The sequence below is a fragment of the Microcebus murinus genome, chromosome 1 (genome assembly GCF_040939455.1).
Source record: "Microcebus murinus isolate Inina chromosome 1, M.murinus_Inina_mat1.0, whole genome shotgun sequence".
Classification (NCBI taxonomy): Eukaryota; Metazoa; Chordata; class Mammalia; order Primates; family Cheirogaleidae; genus Microcebus; species Microcebus murinus.
This window is the reverse complement of record NC_134104.1, coordinates 139,756,386-139,774,245: the sequence shown is the minus strand read 5'-3', so window position 1 is coordinate 139,774,245 and position 17,860 is coordinate 139,756,386. Positions and strand designations below refer to the sequence as shown.

The 17,860-nt window shown below is 44.1% G+C and overlaps 1 non-coding gene across 1 annotated transcript; it reads left to right on the top strand.

Moving 5' to 3' along the window:
• The first annotated feature begins 14,651 nt into the window (after window positions 1-14,651).
• On the top strand, window positions 14,652-14,870 carry LOC142874869 (small nucleolar RNA U3). The gene has a single exon (XR_012922451.1). It is a non-coding gene; the product is annotated as a small nucleolar RNA U3 (small nucleolar RNA).
• Window positions 14,871-17,860: the final 2,990 nt, after the last annotated feature.

Genomic DNA, 17,860 nt, shown 5'->3' with positions numbered 1-17,860 from the left:
AGTAGAAATCATTAACATAAAAGGGTTTAAATCTCCCAAGCTGTTTTTTCATTTTGTCTTTTGAGCGAAGCATTGTCATTGAACAGGGGCATTTACAAAAGTTATGAACTAATAATAACCTTAGTTTACATTAAATCCTTCATTTCACAGATGGGGAAACTGAGACTCAGTAAGACTAAGTGATTTGACTAGTGCAGGGTTGAGTCAACGATCTCAGCCTCCCAGCCAGGCCAGTGTTCTTTTTGGATCACTCATTTGGTCTTTGTTTGTGTTGCCTCCCTCCATGTTTCCAATGTAGGGTATTAGGAGCACCCTGACTTTCTGCTCTGGTTTGCCTTAGATTATAAATTTCTCTTCTCCCTACTCTGTTCTTGCTCTTCCCTTTGCCATTCCAAATTGGCATCCAGCCAGGCATGTATCAGATATATACATGCAAATATAATATATATATATTTGAAGAAGTACTTTATTTTTTATTTATTTATTTTTTATTTTTTGAAACAGAGTCTCACTCTGTTGCCTGGGCTAGAGCAACCTCAAACTCCTGGGCTCAAGCGATCCTCCTGCCTCAGCCTCCCAAGTAGCTGGGACTACATGGCATGTACCACCATGCCCGGGTAATTTTTTCTATATATATTTTTAGTTGTCCAGCTAATTTCTTTCTACTTTTAGTAGAGACGGGGTCTCGCTCTTGCTCAAGCTGGTCTTGAACTCCTGACCTCAAGCAATCCTCACGCTTTGGCCTCCCAGAGTGCTAGGATTACAGGCGTGAGCCACTGCACCCAGCCTACTTTTTATTTATTTTTATTTCAAAAAATTTAGGGCGGGGATAAGTGTTTTTTTGTTATGTGGATAAATTGTATCATGCAGTCAGGGCTTTCAGTGTAGCCATCACCAGACTAGTATACATTGTATTCAATAGGTAGATTTTTATCCTTCACCCCACTCCCCTTTCTTCGTTTCCGATGTTCATTACAGCTCTTTATGACCATATATATCCTTCATTTAGCTCCCACTTATAAGTGAGAACACGTGATATCTGTTTTTCCATTACTGAGATGCTGCTTTTTTTTTTTTTTGAGACAGTCTCACTTTGTTGCCCAGGCTAGAGTGAGTGCCGTGGCGTCAGCCTAGCTCACAGCAACCTCAATCTCCCGGGCTCAAGTGATCCTCTTGCCTCAGCCTCCCGAGTAGCTGGGACTACAGGCATGCGCCACCATGCGCGGCTCATTGTTTCTATATATATTAGTTGGCCAGTTAATTTCTTTCTATTTATAGTAGAGACAGGGTCTCACTGTTGCTCAGGCTGGTTTCGAACTCCTGAGCTTGAGCAATCTGCCCGCCTCGGCCTCCCAGAGTGCTAGGATTACAGGCGTGAGCCACCGCGCCCGGCCTTCACCTACTCTTTAATGTCCTTAATTTACTCTTACTCTCAGTTTCACCTTATTTCAGAAATGTCTTGTCCTGTCTTTAATTATCCTGGCTATGTTCTTACACATGTCTTAAAATGCCAAGCAGAGATCACTTGCCTGAGCAGGTATGCTGCAACCTAAAGCAGGAACTATATGCCTAGAGTATAATGTTACAGTCCAATAGCCCAACAAAGTTAGTTTGATGTAAACTTACTGGTTCATAAATCAGTTAAAACTGCAGTCCCCAACCCCTGGGCTGTGGAACCAGGCACTGCAGGAGGTGAACATAGGTTGAGGGGCAAAGCTTCATCTGTATTTACAGCCTCTCCCCATTGCTCACATGACAGCTCCACCTCCTGTCAGATGGGGGAGGAAGGGGGGGTGGGGGGGGAGCAGCAACCCTACCATAAACGGCACATATGAAGGATCTAGGTTGTGCACTACTTATGAGAATCTAATGCCTGATGATCTGAGGTGGGGCTGAGGCGGTGATGCCAGCACTGGCTGCAAATACAGATTATCACTGGCTGCAGATACAGATTATCACTAGCAGAGACGTTTGACTGCACAATAAATGTAATGCACTTGAATCATCCCAAAACCATTCCCCACCCTCCCTCCATCCATGAAAAAATTGTCTTCCATGAAACTGGTCCCTGGTGCCAAAAAGGTTGGGGATTGCTGAATTAAAATATACAGAAGTAATCAGGACACACAAAAGACCACATTTTCAACTGTCAAAATATATTTTTAGTGTTTTTCTTCTCAATTTATTAGTTCTCTATTATCATATTTAGTGTAGTTTTTTTTTTTGCATTTTACTATGAAAAATTTCGAACATACAGAAAATTTGAAAGATTTGTACAGAGAACCCTCATATACCCATTAACTAGATTCTAAAATTGACAACATTTTACTAAAGTTGCTTTATCACGTATCTATCCATCTAGCCATCGGATATGGTTTGGATGTTTGGCCCCTCCAAATCTCACATTGAAATTTGATTCCCAGTGTTGGAGGTGGGGCCTGGCAGGTGTTTGAGCCAGTGCCACAGATCCTTCATGAATCCCCTGGTGCCCTCCAGATAATAATGAGTGAGTTCTCATTTTATTAATTCACGTGAGACTGAGATGCGGTTGTTTCTTTTCTTTTCTTTTTTTTTTTTTTTTTTTTTTTTGAGACAGAGTCTCACTTTGTTGTCCAGGTTAGAGTGAGTGCCGTGGCGTCAGCCTAGCTCACAGCAACCTCAAACTCCTGGGCTCAAGCGATCCTCCTGCCTCAGCCTCCCAAGTAGCTGGGACTACAGGCATGTGCCACCATGCCCGGCTAATTTTTTATATATATATCAGTTGGCCAATTAATTTCTTTCTATTTATAGTAGAGACGGGGTCTCACTCTTGCTCAGGCTGGTTTTGAACTCCTGACCTTGAGCAATCCGCCCGCCTCGGCCTCCCAAGAGCTAGGATTACAGGCGTGAGCCACAGCACCCGGCCTCTTTTCTTTTTTTTTAATTCTCTCCCTTCCCCCATGCCAAGAGGTGGTTGTTTAAAGGAGCCCTCACCACCTCCGCCCCCTCTTGTTCCTGCTCTCTACATGTGACACACCTGCTGCCCCTTCCCCTTGTGAACTGAAATGCTCAACCCCCACCGGCTGACTGAATGGACCCCCTGGTGGCCAAAGGCATATCCTAGAGCAAAATTGCCTGCCAGGAGGAGAGAGGTCAGACAAGCCTTATCAGTCCCCCTCCTTTCTTTGTAACCCATTAACAGGCCTAAGGGTATGCAGGACAATCCTGCAGGTCCTCAATTTATGCAACAAATGGTGGTTTATCTCTGGTAAATAGTTTATGTTAAAACATTCCAAGCCTTTAGACAAAGCTTCATGTCTTTAGCCAATTACAATCCAAAGAATCTTTAAACCCACCTATAACCTGTAAGCCAACTAAAAATATATAGAAATATATAGAAAAAAATTAGCCGGGCATGGTGGCGCATGCCTGTAGTCCCAGCTACTCGGGAGGCTGAGGCAGCAGGATTGCTTGAGCCCAGGAGTTTGAGGTTGCTGTGAGCTAGGCTGACGCCACTGCACTCACTCTAGCCTGGGCAACAAAGCGAGACTCTGTCTCAAAAAGAAAAAAAAAAAAAGAGTACTATTAGATGAGTTTTTTTTGGTTTTTTTTTGAGATAGAGTCTCATTCTGTTGCCTGGGCTAGAGTGCCGTGGTGTCAGCCTAGCTGACAATTAGCCTGGCTAATTTTTTCTATATATTTTTAGTTGGCCAATTCATTTCTTTCTATTTTTAGTACAGATGGGGTTCGCTCAGGCTGGTTTCAAACACCTGATCTTGAGAGATCCTCTCGCCTCATTCTCCCAGAGTGCTAGGATTATAGGCATGAGCTACTGCACCCAGTCTATTAGATGAGTTTTGAATGTCAATGGTTTTCATTTCCTGATAATACCGTGAATTATTAATTCTCTGAATCATTATTATAGTCATAGAAGTCCATGCAGCAAAACATCAATGTCATTCTCATTGCAGGATGCTTCCCTTGCATAAGTTACCCTTCCTCAGGCTCCAGAGCTAAGGATATGTGTCAAAGCTGTGTACTGCCGCCTCCTGGGTTTGTCCCCTGACCTGAGGGCCTGCATGTTACCCTTTATCTAACTGTGGGTGTAGAAGGGCTAAGGTGGCAGACATTCCAGAATAGGTATTCTAATCCCTGGAGCAATGGCATGATCAGTTAGCAGTGGAATGGGGCTTAAGGGGTTTGGAGAAAGAGCCAGACTATAGTGATAGTGTCTAGGAGAGAAGACAGTGCATGATGAGAGCAGGCTCTAGATATCTTTTTTTTTTTTTGAGACAGGGTCTTGCTCTGTCGCCCAGGCTAGAATGCAGTGGTGTTATCAGAGCTCACTGCAACCTAAACTGCTGCGCTCAAGCGATCCTCCTGCCTCACTCAGCCTCTGAGTAGCTGGGACTACAGGCAGTGCATCACCATACCCAGCTATTTTTCTATTTTTTGTAGAGACGGAGTCTCACTCTTGCTCAGGCTGGTCTCAAACTCCTGGCTTTAAGCAATCCTCCCACCATGGCCTCCCAAAGTGCTAGGATTATACACGTGAGCCACCGCACCCAGTCTTAATTTAACCCTTTGTGCCTCGATTTCCTTATCTTGTAAAATGGGGATAATAATAGTAGCTACTCCATTAGATTCTTGCGAGGAGCACGTGAAATTATGTAAGTGATAGTGAATACTCTTTCTCTCCTTATTTATTTATTGTTTTTAAAATGGAGTTTCTCTCTGTCGCCCCGACTGGGGTACAGTGGCGTCATCATAGCTCACTGCTATCTCAAACTCCTGGGCTCCAGCGATCCTCCTGCCTCAGCCTCCCAGAATGCTAGGATTGCAGGCATGAGCCACTACGTCTGGCCATACCCTTTCTGTTGTGTGGCAAATGTTTGTTGAATGGATGATGGGTGGTTGGTTGGCTTGGCTTTGGGGTGAGTCTTTGACATTTACGATTTACCAAGAGTTTTTTTTTAATTTTTATTTAATTAATATTTTTCTGTTTTTTTTTTAATGTAGAGACGGGGGTCTCGCTCTTGCTCAGGCTGGTTTCGTACTCCTGCCCCAGCCTCCCAGAGTGTTAGGATTACAGGCGTGAGCCACTGCGCCCGGCCTGACATTTACAATTTAGAACAAGAAAGGCCTCTTACTTCCCTCCCACAGCTCTTCCCTATCCTCATCAATTTCCCATCTGTCTGCTGTGGCAGAAACACTTTTATACAGGAAATAGAACCACTCGTTTTGCAGGAAGAGTTTTCAAATTGCAGGTGCCTAGGAGAGTTATTATATTAGTATAAGTGGATTGCATTTAAAGTGCAGACAGTGATCTCTGATCTCTTTTTGTTGAGACAGGGTCTGGCTCTGTCGCCCCAGCTAGAGAGTACAGTGGCATCATCATAGCTCATTGCAGCCTCAAACTCCTGGGCTCAAATGATCTGGTCTCTTTTTGATTTAACAAAGCAAGATAGAAGTTGGAGTCTAATGGTGGGAAAATTAAAGCGCCTTCCGAGTAAGGAACAAAAAAAAAAAAGGAATAGATGGGGAACAACCAAGGCATATTTTGATAAGGTTGTCAAAATTTTTTTTTAAGTTAGCAGTATTTTTATAGAGAGAGGACCCCATTTTTGCAATGCAAAAATATTCTGTATTAGAATGCATAGGAAAGTGGGTTTTGGACAAAAACCATAGAGCCAAGATTCTAGTTTTTTTAAACGCTGAGTAATCATACACATTTACTCTTAGGCCGGGTCTGCTCACAGCTGGTACACACCCATGCAAAAACCCCTTCCTATTAATACATTTGTGTTTGCTGCTGCCGCGTCAGCCCCATGACATGAGAGGGGAGGGAGGAAGCTCCGCTCCACATTGTTAGACAACCCCCACTAGGCTCACTGCCAGACAGATATTACGGGGAATCTGAGAGGCTGACATAGTTTTCAAGTTGTGATGCCTCCTTTAAAAAATGCTTGTTAATTCTGACTATGGGCTAAATGCCATCAGTTCAGAAGCTCCCCTGGGCGGAAAGCCAAGTTGATAGTCATTCTGTGATTGATTTTGTCTTCGTTTCCTGGTGACTTTCCGCGTGTACACAAAGCTTCACCTTTTACACCCTCTCCCAGGCTCTTTCCCAACAGTCTTTGCTGTCTTTTTGCAAATCGATCTGTTAGCAGGAACTCAATTATTAGTTTACTCTTCTGATAATCACCGTAATAGAAGCTATTAAAATTTACTTTCACAGTAGACGTTAGTACAAGCTGGCTGCTAGTGGCTCGAAAGTGTGTTCTTGCATTTGTGAGAAGCCCCGTCGAAGTTCTGTGCAAAGGGACTTACAGTGATTCCTGGCAGAACACTTGCACCGTCTGGGAACCATACCCTGAACTTCCATTAGAAAATTGATCTATGCTCCATCCAGACTGTTTCTCATTCACACTAGCTCATGGCCCCACTCACTGTGCTATCTTAAAAGGCAAGGTCTCCGTTATTTTGAAAACTTTCAACAACAAAAAAATGTGGGGTAAGAAAAATTAAATGCCATAGGTTATTTCACACTGCAAATTAATTAATTTTAAAATTAAAATTAAATTAAATTAGGGCTGGGCGTGGTGGCCCACTCCTATAATCTTAGCACTCTGGGAGGCCGAGGGAGGAGGATCGCTCAAGGTCAGGAGTTCAAAACCAGCCTGACCAAGAGCGAGACCCCATCTCTACTAAAAATAGAAAGAAACTAAGTGACCAACTAAAAATATATATACAAAAAATTAGCTGGGCATGGTGGCACATGCCTGTAGTCCCAGTTACTCAGGAGGCTGAGGCAATAGGATCGCTTGAACCCAGGAGTTTGAGGTTGCTGTGAGCTAGGCTGATGCCACGGCACTCACTCTAGCCTGGGCAACAGAGTGAGACTCTGTCTCAAAAAATAAATAAATAAATAAAAAATAAAGTTGAGAAATGAAATTTTTTTAGCAAATCATTTTTATTTATTTATTTATTTTTGAGACAGGGTCTTGCTCTGTTACCCAGGCTAATCCTGGGCTCAAGCTCTCCTCCTGCCTCAGCCTCCCAAGTAGCTGGGATTACAGGCACACACCACCATGCCTGGCTTTAGCAAGTAATTTTTGAGTTCGTACTATGTGCAGGGCTCCCTGCTAGCTGCAGTGCACACCAAGTGCTGGCCTTATACAAGGGAGTGATAGAGCAGCATGCAACTCTAATAAATATTGCACAAGTCAGACTAAGGGGTCCACTCTGACCCCGGGCTTCAGAGAAAGGATGATGGGCCTTTAAGGATGAATGGGACTTTGACGTACCAAAATAGAGAAGAATGGCATTGTTTCAGTAGCACTACTGCATAATAAACTGCCCCAAAATTTAATAGCAAAAAACAACCATTTTATTTTGCACACAGATTCTGTGGGGCGGGATTCAGAAAGGATGCGACAGGGACAGCTTGTGTTTGCTCCACAATATCTGGCTTCTCAACTAGAAAGACTTTGAGGCTGGGGGTGACCCCACCGATGGGAGCTGAGATTATCCAGAGGCACCTTCATTCACATGCTGGCAGTGGTTACTGGCTATTGTATGGGACCTCAGTGGGACTGTGGGCAGAAATGCCTACCCATGGCCTCTTCACGTAGCCTGCTCTTCCTCACAGCATTGCAACCACTGGGTGGTCAGATTTCTAATTTGACAACTCAGGGCTCCAAAAATGAATGTTTCAAGAGAACCAGGCAGAAGCTACGTGGTATTTTCTGACCTAATTTCAGAAACTCAGTAGTATTGGCTGGGTGTGGTGACTCACACCTGTAATCCTAGCATTCTGGGGGGCCGATGTGGGAGGATCATTTGAGCTCAGGAGTTCCAGACCAACCTGAGCAAAAGTGAGACCCCCACGTCTCTGCTACAAGTAGAAAGAAAGTAGCTGGGCAACTAAAATATATATAGATAAAATTAGCCGGGCATGGTGGCACATGCCTCCAGCTACTCGGGACACTGAGGCAGAAGGATTGCTTGAGCCCAGGAGTTTGAGGTTGCTGTGAGCTAGGCAGATGCCACGGCACTCTAGCCCGGGCAACAAAGTGAGACTCTGTCTCAAAAAAATAAAAATAAAAAATAAAACATTGTAAAAAAATAATAAGAAACTTGGTGGTATCATTTCTACCACATTCTATTGGTTACATGAGAGGCACTACAGTTAGCCAGCGCAGATTCGATAGGAAAAAACAAAGACCTCTCTTGATGGGAGGTGAGTGGACATTTTATTTTATTTATTTTTCATTTCAGAATATTATGGGGGTACACACGTTTGGTTACATAATTTGCTTTTGTGCAGTTTGAGTCAAAGTTATAAGTGTGTCCTTCACCTAGATAGTGTGCATTGTACCTGTTAGGTGTGAATTTACCCATCACCCCCTGCCCCCAGTGGCCATTTTAAACCCTGTCACAGGCGTGCTGGGGGTGGGGTGGGGCGTGTTTCCGGCTGGCTTGCAGGCTGAGGCTGCCGGAATTGCAGGTGTGGGGTACAAAGTGGCACTGGTGGGGCTGGAAATGGAGACTGGAGCCGCAATGTGAAAAATAGTCTTTTTTAGACTAGACCTTTGTGGCATGTTCGATATCTGAAGACACAAATCACAGAAGAAATAGAGCTGCTTTTCTATGAGTCAATCTCCTTTTTCTTTTGAGAAATTCCATCAGTGCCTGGGAACTTAATCTCACTCAGTTCTGGGTAATCTCTACCACTCTGGGTTGCCCGAGTTCAGTCCTCGCTTCATCCTTTCTCTTGGCTGTTGTCACCAGCACTTGGGGCATTTGTGGCAGGGATGGAGCTGGTTCTGTCCAACCTGTCGTCCGCCGAGGTGTACCTGGACGTGTTTTATCCTGGGCCATCGAGTCAAGCAGTGCTGTAGCTGTGTTATTCCCGACCACAGGGCTCCTTGAGGTCTGGTTCTATTTCAGCTAAAATGGCTCCCTTCGCGGAACACTGGGACAGTCTCCTGTGCTTCTGGGGCTGCAGGAAACAACGTGAGGTCATCTCAGCTTTTCTCTGTTTATCCACTGGAACTTACTCTTGCGCCAGGCCCGCTGCACAGAGACCTTTATAAGTCTCGACACCTCTGAGGGCTCCACACGGGAGGTGACAGTCAGGCCCCTTCCCCTCTAGAATGCCCAAATCTCTCTGGCATCTGTATCATTTTTTTTTTTTTTTTGAGACAGAGTCTCACTTTGTTGCCCAGGCTAGAGTGAGTGCCGTGGCATCAGCCTAGCTCACAGCAACCTCAAACTCCTGGGCTCAAGCGATCCTCCTGCCTCAGCCTCCCAAGTAGCTGGGACTACAGGCATGCACCACCATGCCCGGCTACTTTTTTCTATATATATTAGTTGGCCAATTAATTTGTTTCTATTTATAGTAGAGACGGGATCTCTCTCTCTCTCTCTCTTTTTTTTTTTTTTTTGAGACAGAGTCTCGGTTTGTTGTCCAGGCTAGAGTGAGTGCCGTGGCGTCAGCCTAGCTCACAGCAACCTCAAACTCCTGGGCTCGAGCGATCCTTCTGCCTCAGCCTCCCGAGTAGCTGGGACTACAGGCATGTGCCACCATGCCCGGCTAATTTTTTATATATATATATATCAGTTGGCCAATTAATTTCTTTCTATTTATAGTAGAGACGGGGTCTCGCTCTTGCTCAGGCTGGTTTTGAACTCCTGACCTTGAGCAATCCGCCCGCCTCGGCCTCCCAAGAGCTAGGATTACAGGCGTGAGCCACCACGCCCGGCCTGGGATCTCTCTCTTGATCAGGCTGGTTTCGAACTCCTGAGCTCAAGCAATCCGCTCGCCTCAGTCTCCCAGAGTGCTAGGATCACAGGTGTGAGCCACCGCGCCCAGCCTGGCATCTGAATCATTACCACTCTCCCTCAACTCCCTTCGTCTCTGGGACAGAGCCTCCATTTAGGATCTAACCTCGCAGGTAACCCCCGGGGCTGGGAGTGTGAATCTGACCATATCCTTCCAAATCATTTATATTTATGCCAAGAGAACCTCCCCTTTGGAAATGCAAGGACAAAAGTTGGACCTTCTCGAGTTATTCCCTCATGAGGCAGTGCGTGGAAGGACCCAGCTACTTGCATTGGGAAAGGCTCGTGGGATAGGAGCAAATGTTACACCACCCTCTCGTATACTGAAAAGAATTGTCATCACAGACCCTGTGTGGCAGATACAGAGATGAAACACTCTGATCCCCTTACAAGAGAGGGCTGGCCGCCCAGCCCTGACAGGTGCTGGAGTCTGACAGCTTTCAGCCTATAGTTTCTTCTGGAGCTGCCTCAGCAGGTTTTTCAATTGCAGTAAAATATACATATCATGAAATTTACCACTAGTGACATTTAGCACATTCACGATGCTGTGGAACCATCACCTCTATCCAGTTCCCAGACGTTTTCACCACCCCTAAAGGAAACCCTGTACCCGCTGAGCAGTCACTACCCTTTTCAGCCTACCTCTGGTCCTTGGCAACCACCAATCTGCTTCCTGTCTCTATGGATTAGCCTACTCTGGATATTTCATATAAATGAAATAATATCATAATATGTAGCCTTTTGTTTCTGGCTTCTTTCACTTAACACAATGTTTTCAAGGTTCACCATGCATCAGTACTTTTGTTTAAGGTCCGATAATATCCCATTGTATGGATATGCTACATTTTGTTGAATCATTCCTCAGTTGATGGCATTTGGGTTGTTTCCACCTTTGGGCTATTGTGAACAGTGCTGCTATTTGTGTAGGAGGTTTTCTGTGAACACCTGTTTTCAATTCTCTGAGTTGGTTGTACTAAATAAGGAGTAGGGTTGTTGAGTCATATGGTGATTTTGTTTTCCTGATTGAAGAACTGCCAAACTTTGTCCCTGGCCCTTAAAACACAAAGCTGGCCCATGTCCTGACTTGGTAAAGATTCGTTGTTCTTTTACTGGATTGTTGAATTTGATCTGCTAGGGATTTAATTTAGGATTTTCACATTGATGTCCATAAAAGAGATTGTCTTTGCCAGGTTTTGGTAAAAGGATTAGCCGGCTTCATAAATTGGGTTGTTTCCATCTTCTTCTATATACTCTGAAGCATTCTATTAATATATTATGGAAATGATCTATTTCTCCAAAGTTAAAAATTGTATAATATGGGCTGGGCACGATGGCTCACACTTGTAATCCTAGCACTCTGGGAGGCCGAGGCAGGTAGATCATTTGAGCTCAGGAGTTTGAGACCAGCCTGAGCAAGAGCGAGACCCCGTCTCTATTATAAATAGAAAGAAATTAATTGGACAACTAAAAATTTAAAAAATTAGCCGGGCATGGTGGCACATGTCTGTAGTCCCAGCTACTTGGGAGGCTGAGGCAGGAGGATTGCTTGAGCCCAGGAGATTGAGGTTGCTGTGAGCTAGGCTGATGCCACGGCACTCTAGCCCAGGCTACAGAGTGAGACTCTGTCTCAAAGAAAAAAAAGTATAATACGAGTATAAGAGCATTTTGAATTGTAAACTTTCAATATCGTTTAATGATCCCTTTTTGCTTCTTCTTAAAATAATTTGGGTAATTAATATTTTCTAACATGTCATCCATTTCATTGAAAGTTTTATTTGTTTATTTATTTATTTAATTTATTTTTTTGAGACAGAGTCTCACTTTGTTGCCCAGGCTAGAGTGAGTGCTGTGGCGTCAGCCTAGCTCACAGCAACCTCAAACTCCTGGGCTCAAGCAATCCTGCTGCCTCAGCCTCCTGAGTAGCTGGGACTACAGGCATGCGCCACCATGCCTGGCTAATTTTGTCTATATATATTAGTTGGCCAATTAATTTGTTTCTATTTATAGTAGAGATGGGGTCTTGCTCTTGCTCAGGCTGGTTTTGAACTCCTGACCTCGAGCAATGTGCCCGCCTTGGCCTCCCGGAGTGATGGGATTACAGGCGTGAGCCACCACGCCCGGCCTAAAATTTTTAAATTCACTAACTTATAAGTACACACACACATAATATTTTGCAATTAAAATTGTGATTTTGGCCAGGTGAGGTGGCTCATACCTGTAATCTTAGCACCGTGGGAGGCCAAGGTGGGAGGACTGCTTGGGCTCAGGAGTTTGAGACCAACCTGAGTGAGAGTGAGACCCCTCTCTACTAAAAATAGAAAAAATTAGCTGGGTGTGGTGGCACCCGCCTGTAGTAGTCCCAGCTCCTCTGGAGGTTAAGGCAGGAGGATCACTTGAGCCCAGGAGTTTGAGGTTGCTGTGAGCTAGGCTGACGCCAGTGGCATTCTAACCCTGGCTACAGAGTGAGATTCTATCTCAAAAAGTAAATAAATAAAAATAAAATTGTAATGTGTAAGAAATTTGAAAGAGTTAGGATAAAATGAGAACTACTTATTATTAATTAAATTAAAAATTTTAATTTTATTTTTAGAGACAGGGTCTCACTCTGTTGCCCAGGCTGGTTTCGAACTCCTGGGCTCAAGTAACTCAAGCAATCCTCCTACCTCAGCTTCCCAAAGTGCTGGGATTACAGGTGTGTTACCCTACACCTGGCTAATTTAAAGAGAGAGAACCACCAACTAGTAGATATAGAAAAAATTAGCCGGGCATGGTGGCGCATGCCTGTAGTCCCAGCTACTCGGGAGGCTGAGGCAGGAGGATTGCTTGAGCCCAGGAGATTGAGGTTGCTGTGAGCTAGGCTGACGCCACGGCACTCACTCTAGCCTGGGCAACAAAGCGAGACTCTGTCTCAAAAAAAAAAAAAATTCTATTTTCTTTTCTTCCTTTTTCTTGAATATATTTTTAAGAAGAGTATCTTTTTATAAGCTCTTTAATAGCTCCTTAAATTTTTATATTCATCTTAATGTTTTCTAGTTTTCTAATTAATAATTTTTTATTTTGTTATTTATTTATTTGTTTTTGTTTTTGAGACAGAGTCTCACTCTGTTGCCTGTGCTAGAGTGCTAGAGTGCTGTGGTGTCAGCCTTGCTCACAGCAGCCTCAAACTCCTGGGCTCAAGCAATCCTCCTGCCTCAGCCTCCCCAGTAGCTGGGACTACAGGCATGCGCCACCACACCTGGCTAATTTTTACTAGTTTTAGTAGAGATGGGCTCTCATTCTTGCTAAGGCTGGTCTTGAACTCCTGAGCTGAAACAATCCTCCTGCCTTGGCCTCCCAGAGTGCTAGGATTACAGGCGTGAGCCACCTCGCCTGGCCTAGTTCATCTTAACTTCTGGACAAGGTATTTTGTCCATTTATTTTATTTTTCTTGTCTAGGGTTTGTTTTTCTGAACAGGTTTATTGAGTTATAATTTATCTACTTAAAATTTGCCCTTGTTAAGTGGGCGAATTTTACTAAATTTACTAAAAATTCCATGATTTTCAGTAAATGTATCAAGTTGTGCAAACATCACTACAATCCAGTTTTAGTACATTTCCACCACCTTAGCAACATCCCTTATGCCTGTTTGTAGTTTATCTTCATTCCCACCTGCAGCCCAGGCAACCACTGGTCTCATTTATATATCTATACATTTGCTTTTTCTGTAAATTTCATATAAATGGAATCCTATAACATGTAATCTTTTAAATTTTTTCCCCCAAAGTCCTACCCTTTAGGATGGCCTTTTGCATCTGTTTTTTTTTTTCACTAGCCGTAACCCTTTTGAGGCTCACCCCATGTAGCATGTAATAGAGTCTGACTTTTTAGATCATGCTCATCCACCCCTTTCCCCAGACCCTTAGGCACATGGAAAGCAACGTTTTGCAAAGTCTTGAGAGGACCCTTTGCAAATCTCTGGAACTCTCTGTTGGCGTAACTCCCTTATCTCTGGTGCATTACATTTTAGATATTTTCTAAAAATCTCAGCTCTGATATAAAAACATTTCACAGCAGTGTTTTCTTTGAAAGGTCTCAGGACAATGCTCCCTTTCCCTTAAGTTGCAAAGTCTTTCCCTAGGATATTCGAAGTCTGCTCCGTGAAGGGGCAGAGCTCTGTGAAGGCCTGCGGTTGTCACTGGGCAGATGTGCGGCTTGTTCTTATCTCCCTCCACTGCAGAGGAGGTGGCAGCTGTCACCTCTCCGGCCGAGAGAGAACTGGGTGAGGGGTCGGTCTGTGCTCTCTTCAGAGCAATTTCTGATGGCTAGTGAGCTTTCTGACACAAACAAAAAAATTGCTTTTTTCCTGCTCTCATTCTAGATTTTCCAGCTGCAGAACCAGCCCAAGGACCTGCTAGTGGGGTGGAAGCCTCAGCAGAGGGCAGTGGAATAACGCAAGGCCGTCTGCCTCCTGCTTACTCAGCCAGCCCTCCTGGTGAGCGGAGGGTCACCTTCTCTCTGTTATATGGGGTGCATAGGGGACACTGTCTTCCAGCATGCGGTGTTCCGGGGGCCGGCCTGAGAGGACGTTCACCTTCTGAGGTGCGCTGGGCTAGGTAGTGGGTATATTAAGTAGCGATCGTTGTCACTCAGTGGTTACAGAAGGAGAGCAGGGGGTGCCGGTAGTGTGGGTCGGGGGGTAGGGAGGTACAACTTTGGTTGTACCTCCCTCAAGCTAGCTTGCCCATACTAGTAGGACTTCTGCCTAGTTGTTTGGTTAGAATGCAGACAAGTAACCCTGTGGCTGTCCCGGTTCAGAGCGCTGGACGAGCGTCATTAGGAACGTGTTAAGAGTATACTTTCAGGGATTATTTCTATAGGGTCGTTACTAGAGAAGTTTCTCTGAATGTGTAGAGTACTGAAAACCACAGGAAGGAGGCGCAGCATTCTGTCTTGAGAGTGAAGCTGGCTCTTGGGGTTGCTTTGCTGCAACTGCCATGTGCCATTGATGATTGTTCTTCTCTCCCTTTCTGGGGGAGTAAGAGGGAGAGGACGCGGTCTGAGTGGTTCCTTTAAAAAAAGAAAAGAAAAAAAAAAGGAATGTGTTTTACAGTTGGCGTACAAACACCAGTGCAGTTGTCTCCTAGACTTTGGCATGTGGTCTTCCTTTTTACTTTTTTTGAGACAGAGTCTCACTTTGATGCCCAGGCTAGAGTGAGTGCCGTGGCATCAGCCTAGCTCACAGCAACCTCAAACTCCTGGGCTCAAGCGATCCTCCTGCCTCAGCCTCCCAAGTAGCTGGGACTACAGGCATGTGCCACCATGCCTGGCTAATTTTTTCTATATCTATTAGTTGGCCAATTAATTTCTTTGTATTTCTAGTAGAGATGGGGTCTCGCACTTGCTCAGGCTGGTTTTGAACTCCTGACCTCGAGCAATCCGCCTGCCTCGGCCTCCCAGAGTGCTAGGATTACAGGCATGAGTCACCATGCCTGGCCTCAAAAGTTTTATTTAAAAAAAATAGTATCCCGGCCGGGCGCGGTGGCTCACGCCTGTAATCCTAGCACTTTGGGAGGCTGAGGCGGGCGGATCGCTCAAGGTCAGGAGTTCGAAACCAGCCTGAGCGAGACCCCATCTCTACCAAAAATAGAAAGAAATTAATTGATCAACTAAAAATATATATACAAAAAATTAGCCGGGCATGGTGGTGCATGCCTGTAGTCCCAGCTACTCGGGAGGCTGAGGCAGTAGGATCGCTGAGCCCAGGAGATTGAGGTTGCTGTGAGCCAGGCTGATGCCACGGCACTCACTCTAGCCTGGGCAACAAAGTGAGACTCTGTCTCAAAAAAAAAAAAAAAAATAGTATCCGATCTTGTTTTATGGATCTCCATGTCTGATTCCTTTAGAGTTGTAAGTTTTTGTTTTATTATATTTTTTGTATAAAATACCTTTATGTTATATCCTACCTCCCCACTCTCCCAACTCTAAATTCTCTCTGATATGCTGTAGCTAGCTGTATTGTTACAGCAAGTGTGACAGTGGGTGGTCCCAAGGACAAACGGGGGGGGGGGGGGGGGACACCGATCAGCGAATCAAAGTTTATTCGCAGGCAGGCTCAGAGGGGTCTTGCCACCAAATTCTGAGCCCTGTCTACCCGATTTTTCCCACTTTTATTAAGTTGGGGTGGTCCAAGGGGTGGGGTATCAGGTGTAGGTTAGTTGATGTGCCAGGTAATAGGTTAGTATTATGTTGATGCACCAGGTAATGGATTAGTTGCTGGGCCAGGTAATAGGTTAGTATTATGCTGATGTGTGTCTTCCATGAATGGTGGGGGTCTCCGGTGGCTGATGCCAAGTAATAGATGGGCGTTTCCCTTATCATCAGTATGTCTGGTGAGAGAATCTGAGTGTAGACCCTGCTGCTTCCATAAGGCAACTTCAGTTAACAATTATGAGAAAACCTCATGTGCGTGTATTAAAATTCTTCATGGTTACCGCCATTATCATTCTGTGAATTTATATATGTGATAACTTCTTTTTCTCAGCTCTGCAAAAGCTATATACCCAATATTTACTTTGATAGAGTTTATAGATTTTTGTAGTTTTAAATCCATTTACCATGCATTGATTAAGCCTGATTCTCATAGCAACTGTCTGAGATAGTGTGGATAAATGTAACTTCGGCAATACTGAATTCACAAACTGACCTTGACATTGTTACTTGTTGGCAAATACAGTATCTTTTTTTTTTTTTTTTTTTTGAGACAGAGTCTCACTTTGTTGCCCAGGCTAGAGTGAGTGCCGTGGCATCAGCCTAGCTCACAGCAACCTCAAACTCCTGGGCTGGAGTGATCCTTCTGCCTCAGCCTCCCAGGTAGCTGGGACTACAGGCATGCGCCACCATGCCCGGCTAATTTTTTCTATATATATTAGTTGGCCAATTAATTTCTTTCTATTTATAGTAGAGACGGGGTCTCGCTCTTGCTCAGGCTGGTTTTGAACTCCTGACCTTGAGCAATCCGCCCGCCTCGGCCTCCCAAGAGCTAGGATTACAGGCGTGAGCCACAGCGCCCGGCCGCAAATACAGTATCTTGACCAAGGTTAACTGAACGGCTGTAATGTATTGGGTGGTGTGTTGGAGAAAATCAGTACTTCCCAGTTTGTAGGCACAGAGCAGTAAAGTTATTTTGTTTCTCATAAAGTATTAAAATGGGCATCACTTTCTTCAGTTGGAAATCTTAGTGTTGATTCTTCTTCAGTTCTGGAGCCTGTGATGATTGAACTCTAATTACTGAGTACTTTTCTTCTAGAAAGCCTCGGGGCTTTTGGGGGATGGGGAGAGTATTTGTGTCTGATAGAAATTCTTTATTTCTCACCTTTCTTCTTTCTTTACACTAAAGAGTAAGAAAAGCCAGTAACAATAGCTCCCATTGGCTACTGAATTGAGAGTAGCTAACTTCTGACTTTGGGGCTAAATGTCCCGTTAAACTCATCAGAGCATGTGAATACCCTTAATGAAACCTAGCCTCTTTTTTACACAATCTGTTGAAGTTTATGTCACTTGTGGCTGACAATAAAATTTGAATCCGGATATTCTTAGGTATTTTCTAACACAGCATTCATTGGCTGCAGTATGGAGTTATATCACCCTTTTATTAGTCGGGAGATATCTCTCCACCCCATTTACTTCTCCAAAAAGTATTTCTTGAGTGCCTTCTAGGTGCTAGCTACTTTATAACTAAATTCCTGACTTTACGACTGGTGTCCATGGTTTTGTCAGATTTTAAATTCTATAGGATCGTGTAAGTTCAAGTTAATTAATTCTAGGTACTAAAAAATAAGACTTCCTGTTAAGATAAAAATTAGTCTTACAAGATTAATACAGATATTTTAAAGCTTTCCTGGAATTGAAATAGCTCTTAAGATCTTCACATTTTGACAAGTTGTGCCAAAATGGTTCAACCAAAAAAAAACCCCCCACTGAACTGTAATGTACATTCTAAATTGTTTTATGATACTGGAAATAATAGGGGAACTGTTCAGCAACACACAATTTGCA